The sequence below is a fragment of the Dipodomys spectabilis genome, unplaced genomic scaffold (genome assembly GCF_019054845.1).
Source record: "Dipodomys spectabilis isolate Male_0828 unplaced genomic scaffold, ASM1905484v1 ptg000112l, whole genome shotgun sequence".
Lineage (NCBI taxonomy): Eukaryota > Metazoa > Chordata > Mammalia > Rodentia > Heteromyidae > Dipodomys > Dipodomys spectabilis.
In genome coordinates this window covers 112,445-124,961 of record NW_024870789.1, presented here as the reverse complement: position 1 = coordinate 124,961, position 12,517 = coordinate 112,445, and the positions used below count along the sequence as shown (strand labels likewise).

Sequence of the window (12,517 nt, the reverse complement as noted above, 5' to 3'; positions counted from 1 at the left end):
GCACCTATCTTTTTTAACATTATTTTAAACAGAATTTTTCCCTCACTTCCTTTTCAGATAGTTTATGGTTGGTGTATACAAATGCATCTGGTTTTAGTATGTTTTTACATCATGGCACTTTGCTGAATTTAATTTATTTATTAATACTAACAGTTTCAGGCTTTTCTGTATGTTAGATCATGTTATCTACAAGCAAGCTCAATTTTACCTATTTCTTTCTAACCAGTATCTATTTTCATTCTTTTCTTGGCTATTCTCCTGGTCAGGACTTAGAGTGGGCATCCTTGACTTATCAAAGATGTGGTCCACACTGGCCTTGAACTCATGATCCTCTTGCTACAGTCTCCAAAGTTGTTGGAATTACAGGTATGTACAACAATGCCTGTATTATATTGAGTAGTCTTTTAGTTTTATCTAGAGTTTCGTATGAAAAATCATATGTGTCTGGATTCTTCTTCACTTAGGATAAAGACTTTGAGATTTCTCCTTTCATTGAGTATCAACAAACGGAAGTAGGGAGGTCAGGTCTGTCAAGCACCATATTGGCCATATGGTGAATGGTTGAGTCTGGCATCTCATCTTCATGCTGGGGGAAGGTGATGCCCCTGCCTCGCAGGTGATGGGCCTGCCCAGGTCCTTGGAGACAGGGGCAGGTACTTGGCTGATAAGTTACTGAACCTGTCAGTCCAGCCTGAGACTGAGAGTGTCCTGTGACCCTGCCCCTGCCCTGACCTTATTTAGGCCCAAAGATGCATAGAGGCCATTACACCATGCCACATGTTTTTGTGTTTGTGTCCTGTGTCCTATCTCCTGGCTTGTCTTTGGTCACCATGGTGTCCCTATTCAGCTCTCCATTGGAGCTGAATTGGTTTGTTGGTATTGCTTTTTATCCTTTCTTTCCTCTCTGGCTTGTTTGCTAGCTGTGTTGTGTATTTGTGGGCTACAGGCCTTTGTAACAACTGGCTGCCTGCAGACTGCTACTTGTGTAATAAAGACTCCAAGATTTGATCCTTCAAAATGTGGCTTCTCTGATAATTTACAAGAAAAGCAAGATCAGCCTCACACAGGAAGAAATCATGCTTATGAGATCACAGTATAGCCTCTTGGGCCCTATGAGTTCAGGCTGTATCTGAATCCAAGACTTCTGTTCTCCAAAACTATAAGAATATAAACTAAGCCAGGTACTGGTGGCCTACACTGGCTTGATGCCCCCTAAGTACAATAAATAATAAAGGCACAGAGCAGTAGAGTGAATGCAAAATGACACAGCCACTTTGAAAGTCAATTTGGCAGTTTCTCATGATATACGTTTTTGTGAGACTCAGGGATTCTACTTATTCTGTGGTATTAATCCAAGAAAATGAAGACATACATCCCCCACCAATAAACATGAAGATGAATAATTAATGGGAATTATCCACACCCACCAGAAAAGATAAGTAAAGAAGATAATAATAAGCTGTATCACTATTCATCCTAGATAGATAGATAGATAGATAGATAGATAGATAGATAGATAGATAGATAGGCAGATAGGCAGATAGATAGGAAGATAGATAAAGTCATGTACCAGTATCTCACATCTGGAATCCTAGCTATTCAGGAGGCTGAGATCTGAGGATCATGGTTCCATAACCAGTCTATGAGGCTCTTACTCCCAGTGACCACCAAAAAGCCAGAAGGGGATCTGTGGCTCAAGTGGTAGATCTATCTAGCCTTGAACAAAAAGCTAAGGGACAGCTGCCAGGCACCAGTACAAGCACAGACACACACACACACACACCAACAACCCTGCAAGTATCAAACTGAATGACACTCTATGGTTCCTAAATCTCTCACAAACTATGTAGCTCTGGGCAATTCTCTTACACTCTTAAGTACAAATTCTTAAAAGCATTCAATGAGTCAGAAATAATGGTTATGACTTCCAACTCTAATCCACTGTGTGGAAAGAAGGCCTTTATGGAAGTAATTATGATTAAATGAAGCCATAAGGTAGCTGAACAGACATGTACCCTTCCTAAAAACCATCTCTGGGAGATCCTGTGAGGTCAGGATAATGAGCACATAACTAGTATCACATGGGGCAATGGGCATGTGTAAAAACACAGCAGCATTTGTAAAGAGTAGAGAAGCACCACCAGATACCAGTGGCACATGTCTATAATCCTAGCTACTCAGGAAGCTGACATCAGAGAATCTGCCAGCCTGGGCAGGGACTCTGTGTGATTCTCATCCAATGAACCAGCAAAAACAAAAAAAACTGGAAGTTGAGATATGACTCATGTGATAGAGGATGAGCCTTGAGTCAAAAAGCTAAAAAGGAGGGGCTGGGAAGGTGGCTCAGTGGTAGAGCGCTTGCCTTGCATGCTCAAGGCCCTGGGTTCGATTCCTCAGCACCACATAAGCAAAAAGAAAAAAGCCGGAAGTTGCGCTGTAGCTCAAGTGGTAGAGCGCTAGCCTTGAGCTGAAGAGCTGAGGGACAGCGCCCAGTCCCAGAGTTCAGGCCCCACGACCAGACCCCAAAAAAAAAAAAAAAAAAAAGCTAAAAAGGGGCTGGGAATGTGGCTTAGTGGTTGAGTGCTTGCCTAGCATGCATGAAGCCCTGGGTTTGATTTCTAAGTATCTCAAAAACAGAAAAAGCTGGAAGTGGTATAGAGCACTAGCCTTGAGCACAGAAAGGCTCAGGGACAGAGCTCAGGGCTTGAGTTCAAGCCCCAGTATCGGCCAAAAAACAAAAACAAAAAACAATAAACAAAACCTAGAGACACTACCAAGGCCTTGAGTTCAAGTTTAGTACTAGAAAGAAAGAAGGAAAGAAAGAAAAAAGAGAGGGGGTGAGGAAGGAAGGAAAGGAAGGAAAGAAAGAAGGAAAGAAAGAAAGCAAGCAAGCAGAGAATCAAGAAACTGAGCACTGCCTCCAGGTAGACACAATTTCCCCCACCTGCCTGAGGATTCCTTCCACTGATACCTGCCCCTCACAAATTCTACATCTTTTTAAAGCTAGAACAGATATTCCCTGTCAGAATCTTTGTTGCCTTCTACAAGTAATAGCATTGCTAATTCAGGCTTATTCTGGAAAAGATCAAGAACTGCTATGAATACCTGCTCCTACCTGGTATTGTGGTTATCGTTGTTTGTGGTACTAGGACTTGAACTCAGGGGCCTTGTGCTTATGAGGCATGCACTCTAGCAAGTCAGCTTCTCCTCTTCCCCTTTTGACATTTATAGCCCAAGTTGGCCTCAATCTTGCTTTGTAACCCAGGTTCTAGTCTCATACTGGCCATATTGAGCAGTATGAATCATCAGGTCTAGCTTTACCTGGGATTTTCTGCCTCTGCTCCAAAGGTCTAGAGTCAGAGAAGGTCTCTTTTCATGTAAGATTTCTGTCTCCAGGGGCAGCCGCTTGCTTGCTTGCTCGCTCTCCATCTTTCTTTCTTTCTTTCTCTTCCTTCCTTCCTTTCTTTCTTTCTTTCCTTTCTTTCTTCCTTCCTTCCTCTCTCTCTTTCTCTCTCTCTTTCTTTCTTTTGCCAGTCGTAGAGCTTGAACTCAGGGCCTGCACACTGTCCCTGAGCTTCTTTTGCTCAAGACTGGCACTCTACCACTTGAACCACTTGAACCACTTCTAGCTTTTTCTGTGTATGTGGTACTGAGGAATCAAACCCAGGGCTTCATGAATGCTAGGCAAGCACTCTACCACTAAGCCACATTCCCAGCCCATCTGCTTCTTTCTTACTGGAGCTGAATGCTTTAAAGTAAATTCATTTTCCAAACTGGGCCTTTTGAACTTCACTTTAGGACCATGAACTTGACCCTCTGAAATTCGCTATGTCAGACTGGAAACACAGATTGCTAAGTAGTACACGAGAGGCTAGGAGCATCTGTTTAACCCAGGGGATCTGAAAAGACACCACAAATTTGCAAGAAAATATTTGACCCCTGGTAAAAGCCCATTTCGATTCACAGCCCATATGTCTCTTACATGTTTGGAGACAGGTCATTCATTGTTCAGTGTGGTGAAGGCAGGTGTGGTATTAATTAGACAAAGCCTGAACCTGGAAGCAAATCACACCTGCCCTTGAATCATAGCTCACTTCCTCCCCAGTTTGTGACCTGAGAGCATGGCTCCATTATTGTGACCCTTGGTTTGTTGTGTTTAACACAGATGGTTATGCAGGTCTCCTAAAGCGACGTGAGGTTTACGTAAGTCATCCAAGGAAAACAAAGTGTGTTCTAAACATAAGAGCAGTTATCATTCAATCAGAGCTTACTAACCTATCATTGGCTGTTTGCTTTACTAGTGATGGCACCTAATTTCAAAATACTACCATGAGGTCATCGTTAAACCCTTGTAGATTCATATGAGAAATTTGACACTTAATCAGGACAAAGCTGGAATTTGTCCAGGTCTTTCTAGCCCCAGAGCTAGAGGGTCTCAGCACAAACTCTGCCCATGGGTTCTGGGAAATTAGTGATCAATGTCATACAAAAGCTTTTTCTGGGGCTGGGAATATGGTTCAGTGGTAGAGTGCTTGCCTAGCATGCACGAAGCCCTGGGTTTGATTCCTCAGTACCACATAAATAGAAAAAGCCAGAAGTGGCGCTGTGGCTCAAAGGGTAGAGTGCTAGCCTAGAGCAAAAGAAGCTCAGGGACAATGCCCAGGCCTTGAGTTCAAGCCCAGGACTGGCAAAACACACACACACACACACACACACACACACACACACACACACACACAACCTTTTCCTTCGGCCACCTACAAAGGCTTTCCTTAGGCCAGGCTGGGGTCAGGGTCCCACATATCTGGCCAGCACAACCTGATCACAGTGGTGGTTTAAACCTAGGCTGGTTGTGTCTGGTGTTCCCAAGCTTCCTGTTCTCACTTTTTGGGATCACAAATCTATTCCTATCTATAAATTTCCAGGCTGCAAAAGAAAATACTCTCTCTCTCTCTCTCTCTCTCTCTCTCTCTCTCTCACACACACACACACACACACACACGCACACACACACACACACACCAGGTGCATATAGGAGCTGTGATCACCTTCCCATAGGATCCTGCTAGGCAGAAGTGTGGAGGGGAGGAGGAGAAGGAAGGAGAGAAAAGCCTGCTCTTGCACAGAGGTGACCCAGAACACCAGTTCCAGGAATATGTATCCAGGTAAGGGTCCAGCAGATTCCATGCTACATTTTTCAAAAATCTCCTTACCTTCAGTTTATTTTGCAATTTTTTCCCCACTCAGGTAGATGACTGGGAGCCATTCTTGACTGTCAATCTCCCTTTGCCCAGATCCTCTCAAAGCCTAAGACCAAATTGTTAGGCTAAAGCCTAAAGTTCATTGTCAACCACAAAGTTGTGGCCCCTCTACCAAATCCTGATTGGAAAAGCAACAGATGTTGGGAACAATTTGGGAAATGTAAATGTAGACTGACAATTAGAAAACTAAAGAATATTACATTTATTCTCAACTGTTCAGCAGAATTATACTGAAATATATATTATATTTATGTATATTCTTGTGAAGGCATGGGCAATGGATATAAAACTGAAATTATCTTGTTCATTTACTTGAAATTTTTTTTGCTAAAATTAAAAGTTTATGTTCTTCCAAAACAAGAACAGGATATAAGAAGGGAGCTCATTTTATTTTTTCGTGTGTGTGTGTGTGTGTGTGTGTGTGTGTGTACTATGTACTTTTTCCCTGAGCCGGCTTTGAACCTTGATCCTCACATCCAGACTCCTGAGTAGTTAAAGATTACAAGGCATGAGCCACCAACACCTGAATGTAGTACTAGGGTTTGAATTCAGGGCCTCCTACTTGTTAGTCTAATGCTCTACCTCTTAAACCATACTCTCAGCCTTTTTTCTTTTTCTTTTTGCTTTGGTTATTTTGAGAAAGGGTCTTACGTTTTCTGCTTGGACTAGCCTTGGACTGAATTCCTCCTGATCTCTGCCACCCAAGTGTTGTACAGGAATCCAGTCATGAGAAAACAGAGAAGCCACATTTTGAGAGGTCGAATTGGGCGTCTTTATTAGAAAGCTGGCCGCTGCAGGTGGACTCCTGTCTCAAAGACCCACAGCCCAGTTCAGAAATTGCTTTTAAAGCCGTAACTACATGTTTGGGGTGGAGATCCAAATCCAACAGAAACAGAACATATAGGGAAATGCTCAGGTAACAACAGAACTTCCCATCTAGGGAAGTAGCTCCGGGGTGAGCTAAACTTTCTATATTGGGGGAGTGGGGAAGGAGATATGCCTCAAACTTAGAGAGATAATCAAGGACAAGTATTCTCTGTGGAGAAAGCTCTCCTGAGGCTAAAGAGCATGGCATCTGGGATTCAATAAATGGCCTCTCTCACCATTAAGCTTTTCAGAGCTGAGTGGAAAGCCCCTCCACCCAGCAAGGCACCAGGATGGCTATGAGAACCAGCGATGTTACTTAGACTCAGTCTCCTTATTTCACAAGTAGCTGGGATTAACTTGTGTTTCAAATAGTTTGTTTTGGATATAGCATATTGTTTGGGGTTGTTTTTCTTTTTTACTCCTTTATTCTGCAACATATCAGAATCTACTGCTATCAGCTTTTTGCTACAATAAATAGAATGTAGATGGTTGATGAACTTTTTGGTTCCTTAACTCCCTTTTATAATGTAGTTGTTTTGAATATTACTTCATATATTAAGATTCATATCAGATAGTGTTATTTTTATTTTAACCATCAAAATAATCGAAATACATAAGACATGAAGAATAACATGTAACGTGTTATGTATATAATATATTCGTTGTTGAGGTTTCCAATCAGCTGGTTGGGGTTCTTTTCTGCTATCCAGGTGAAAAGAAGTTCCTTTGGTGCTGGAGGTCCAGGGCCATTGAGTGGCCAAGGTCTAGAGGTTGGACTGCGTGACCCCAAAGCTAGTGGCCTATTAGTCTTTTTTTTTTTTTTGTCAGTCATGGGGCTTGAACTCTGAGCCTGGGTGTTGTCCCTGAGTTCTTCAGCTCAAAGAGAGCTCTTTACCACTTGAGCCACAGCGCCACTTCCAGTTTTCTGGTGGTTAATTGGAGAGGAAAGTCTTACGGACTTTCCTGCCTAGACTGACTTTGAACCATGATTCTCAGAGCTCAGCCTCTTTAGTAGCTAGGATTACAGGTGTGAGCCACTGGTACCTGGCGTGGCCTATTACTCTTGGCTTTAGAAACCTGAGACTTATGACTTTGGATCAGAGGCTTGCTTACTACATTGGTCTTTAATCACCAGTGACTCCTGCACTTGGCAGATACTCAATCCTCAGATCCCAACTACAGTGTGTAGTGGCAGCCGCAGGTAGCACCTGTCAGCATTTATAGCTAGTGTTCAGATGGCCAGTGTTTCAGTTCTTGAGCTTAGAGTCTTGTGACCCTCATTCCTCAACAGTGGCTAATGTGATAGCTTTTAGGCCTAGAATATTGGCTTTTGAGAGCAAATATCCAGCAACCAAGGCTACAGCTTCTCTCCTCTGGCTCTTCACAGCCTTCTATCTTTAGCTTCAACTTTCCACCCTCTCTTGCCTTTTTTCTACTTCTGGTGGCCCTCATCTCTGCCACCTCTACTCGCATTATTTCTGCCTTGGATACTCGCTGGAACTGTTTAGCTGTCTTTGTATCACTATCGATATCATCTCTATGGTGACATCCTGCTGCCACTGCTACTGCCTTTGCTACTGCTGCCTCCTCTACCAACTTCTCTCAGCACTTAACCAGCTCAGCTTGCTTTATTAATGATAAGGACCAACAGTAGGTAACTAAAATCTAAGAAGCTTTTAATAGGGTCTGACATTCCAATACCTAGGGTACGTACAAGGCAGTATCTTCCCACTGATGTTGTAAGGTAGGAAATCAGAGAAGCCACATTTTGAGAGGTTGAATCTTGGGAGTCTTTATTAAAAAGCTGGCAACTGCATGGTGGATTCTGTCTCAAAGACCAGCAGCCTGCAAATACACTTAACACAGTTAAGAAACAGGCCAGAGAAGAAAGAATGAACAAAAACAATACCAACAAACCAACTCAGCTCCAATGGAGAGCTGATTTGGGATGTCATGATGACCAGAGAACAGCCAGGAACCAGAGGACCGGAGACAGGAGACAAACATGGAGACGTGTGGCATGGGATAAGGGCACCTGAGCTGGTCCAGTCTTAAATAAGATCAGGTCAGGGGAAGGGTCACAGGAAACTCCCAGTCCCAGGCACTGGACTGACAGGTTTAGTAACCTACTAGCCAAGTTTCCGCCCCTGATTCAGGCAAGCCCATCACCTGGGAGATGGGGGCTTCCCCTTCCTCCAGCATAAAGACAAGATGCCAGACCCTACCATTCACCATGTGTCCAATGTGGCACCTGCCAGAACCTGACCTCCCTACTTTACTGACTCAAAAGTGAACGGATCAGCCTGCTTACAAAGCCATCATGCAAATGAAGGACTGTTTTTGAACCAATCACCTGCCTTCCACTGGGCCACCAAAGGAAGTAATCCCCTCTGTCCTGTGTAAGGATGGCTGCCAGGTTATCTACCATTAACCAACTCTTGATTTGCTTTGAGTGCTGCTTTTGCCAGCCTGGTGCTGGCTGTCTGGGATACACCTTCAAGTGTGGTTTATAATAGTCCTTTGCAGCTGTTCAAATATCCTTAAGAGTGAATGTAATCTACCCAAGAAGCCAGGCTACCAGGAGTGCAGTCCAACTGACTGCCAGAAAAGTTACTGCTGGCTGACAGTTTCTTTCTCCAGGCTCCCAGGAATAAGGGGAAGACCTATCAAATGGCCTATTCTTGACACTTTTAATCATTCACAGAAAACATTAACAGGATATTTATGTAAAGACTGAACTTGAAGCTCAACATAGAACTAACAGTTTTAATAGTGTTTAACAGTACTTAAGAATATTTAACAATGTTTAACAATTCTTAACTCCAGCCACAGTCCCCCAGCAAGAAGTGAGGTCCTAAGTTTTCTCATTATATTTTATTCAATCTGAAGAGCTTTCTTTATCCATTCATTGGAGATATGGGGCTGTTGATAAGTTTTCTTCCTTCTGTGTTTAGTCTTACAGTCCAGATAAGCTGGGTATGGTGGTATATATCTGTGTTCTGAGCACTCAGGAGGTTTAAAATTAAATACCAGCATGGGCCACATAGTGAATCTGAGGCTCCTTGTCTTAAAACAAAAGCAAAAACAAGCAAACAAAAATTAATCTGGGTTGGCAGGATATTTTTTAGTCCTGTTCAATTTTTAAAAATTTTTACAATGATGTGCTATGGCACAGGTGTATTTTCATTTATCCTGTTCAAGATTTGCTGATCTTGTTGAATCTGTACATTTATTTGCTTTTTGCAAAATATTAGAAACTCTGAGTCATTATTTCTTTTTTTTGTTTGTTTTTTTTTTTTTGGTCCGGTCGTGGGGCCTGAACTCTGGGCCTGGGCACTGGGCACTGTCCCTGCGCTCTTCAGCTCAAGGCTAGCACTCTACCACTTGAGCCACAGTGCCACTTCTGGCTTTTTTATTTTTTCTGCTTATGTGGTGCTGAGGAATCGAACCCAAGGCCTCATGCATGCAAGACAAGCACTCTACCACTGAGCCACCTTCCCAGCCCCATGAGTCATTATTTCTTCAAATATGTATTCAGTCACACATTCTTCCCAATCTCTTGGAATTTTTTTTTTTTTTTTGGGTCCGGTTGTGGGGCCTGAACTCTGGACGTGGGCACTGTCCCTCAGCTCTTTAGCTCAAGGCTAGCGCTCTACCACTTGAGCCACAGTGCCACTTCTGGCTTTTTCCTTTTTGCTTATGTGGTGCTGAGGAATCAAACCCAGGGCCTCATTCATGCAAGGCAAGTGCTCTACCACTGAGCCACCTTCCCAGCCCTCTCCTGGAATTTTTGTTTTTAAGTTTTGGGAAAAAGTGTGTTCGTGTACCAGTCCTAGGACTTGAACTCAGGGCCTAGACACTATCTCTGAGCTTCTTTACCACTTTACCACTTGAGCCACAGCTACACTTCTGGCTTCCTGGTAGTTTTTAAAGAAGACAACAGTCTCAGATGTTATATGGGAACTTGATCAGCGAGAATCAGAGAAGCTGCACTTTAAGACCCTTATTAGAAAGCCAGCCACTGCAAGCCTACTAGCATCAAAGAACCTGCAGTGCTCAATGTTGTTAACATGAGGCTTATAAAAGCAAAAAACACATCAAGGCAAATGCTGTTTTGTGTGGGGATTAGCAAAGCATGTTTACAGAAGCTAAACAAGCCAGTGAAGAGTTAACTAAGGGCAGCAGTTAGGGTTTGTTATAAGTTAACTAATTGGGACAATCAGTGGTTTAGATTTACTGGAATCCACAATCGTATCAATTAGGAATAAAGGATAGGGATTTCTTGGAGTCTGTCACTGGACACAGGTGAGGGTTTGTGAAGTTTCCCTTTGGAAGTAGGGACTCTTCACTTAGGGTCCTTGACTTGGATCACATTGGACAAGTCACAATGGTAGGAACACTCGGCAGAACTTTATTTAGTAAGTAAGCAAGTAGGCAAGCAGGCAAGCAGACAAAAGCAGATATATATACAAGCAGAAGAACAGAGGTGCACTCTGAATGAGGGTGCTCTTAAGGAAGAAGAGAGAGACACAAACAGCTCGTTGGCTATTGGGGATATTTATATTTATATGGGGGGGGGGTTCTGGCTTAAAGGTTATGCAAAGATAGGTGTAGTTTTATTTTTCCTCTCTCTAATCGCTCCTGGTGCTGCTTTCTCAGTTTCTGGATGTTTTGGGAGCATTCTTTCCAGTTAAGAGTGCATCCTGCCACGAGACAGATCCTTATCCTTGAGATAAGGAAGGCGACCTGTTGGGTAGGAGGTTGCTTACATTTTGGGGAGCATTTCTCTCAGGAAGGCATACATCCTGCCAAACCAATGTTAATTATTAGGGTGAGACATGCGTCTCTCAGGAAGGAATGCATCCTATTGCTTTTCTTTGGAACACAGATGGTACTTCTATTTCTGAGTTGGCTTCCACAGGCCTCATTTTCCTCAATTTATCCTGCCTCATTTTCCCCTAAATGACTTTGGTCCCTTAATCTTAAAGTAAGTAGATGAATGAATAGCTCCTGTATGTGCCGTAAGCTTACCATACCTCACTAGCCTATCCTGCTTCATTTTCCCCTACATGATTTTGTTCTCTTAATCTTTAGGGAAGTAAATGGACAAGCTTTAAGCTTGAGTGTTTTAATTCCTGGCAGTCAGTTACTGTGTCTCATTTGCCCTAGGCTATTCTGACTCATTATAATCCATGACATAGCTGGAGTTCTCCAAATGACCTATGCCCCATTTATAGTTTTTAAAATTGAGTGACATCTCCTGTTGCCTATTAAGGCATTAAGATAACAGTGGAGACAAGATGGTACTGCTTAGGCCCAGTATCCATATTTCATGGTCTTTCCTGCCAAGGCAAGCTTCAACTGATGATCTTCAGATCTCAGCCTCCTGAGTAGCTAGTATTACAGGCGTGAATGACTAACACCTGGTGAAACAGAATTAAAGAAGGAAGGGAGAGAATGATGACTTGTGGGAAATGAGAATTAATGAGATTTAAATAGCAACTATCTGAGACCTTTCTGATTTACTAGACCCAGCAGCTATTTTCTCTAAGACATTCAGATTGGATAATCTTCATTGGTATTTCTTCAAATTCACCTCCCTCTCCCTCTCCTTCCCTCTGTCCTTCCCGCCCTCCCTCCCCCCCTCCATCCCTCCCTCTCTTTCTCTCTCTTTCTCTCCCTCTTTCTCCCTCTCTCTTCCCCCACCACTCTCTCTCTCATGTGTTTCTTGTTCTGGGGCTAGAACTCTGGGCCTGAATACTGTCCCTGAGCTTTTCTGCTCAAGGCTAGTGCTCCACCACTCAAGCCACAGCAGCATTTCTAGCTTTTTTTTTTTCTTTTGTCTGTCGTCCGGCTTGAACTCTGGGCCTGGGCTGTCCCTCAGCTCTTCAGCTCAAGGCTAGCACTCTACCTCTTGAGCCACAGTACCACTTCCAGTTTTCTGGGTGGTTTATTGGAGATAAGAGTCTCATGAACTTTCCTGCCTGGTCTGGCTTTGAACCGTGATCCTCAGATCTCAGCCTCCTGAGTAGCTAGGATTACAGGCGTGAGCCACCAGCGCTCCGTACTTCTAGCTTTTATTGATTAGTTTATTGGAGATAAGAGTCCTGTGGAATTAATTTTAAAGCTGGGATAGCTTCAAACCACATTCCTCAGATCTCAGCCGCTTAAATAGTTAGGATTATAGGCCTAAGCCATGACCACTCAGCTGATTTACACTTTTCCATGTCCTCCTCATTCTGCTAATGACTTCAGTGAATTATTTCAATTACTGAAATTTTAGTTACTTGATCCTTCTTTAAACACCCTATTTTTTTTGGCTGACAACTTCTATTTTCTCATGGTTTAAAAAAATGTTCACAATTGCTAGTTACATTGTTTTCTGTATA

At 43.0% G+C, this 12,517-nt stretch overlaps 1 long non-coding RNA gene across 1 annotated transcript; it reads left to right on the top strand.

Annotated features, from left to right (window-relative positions):
* Nucleotides 1-2,214: 2,214 nt before the first annotated feature.
* LOC122114813 lies at nucleotides 2,215-10,953 on the top strand. The gene is made up of 3 exons (XR_006148652.1): nucleotides 2,215-2,225; nucleotides 7,050-7,059; nucleotides 10,870-10,953. It is a non-coding gene; the product is annotated as an uncharacterized LOC122114813 (long non-coding RNA).
* Nucleotides 10,954-12,517: the final 1,564 nt, after the last annotated feature.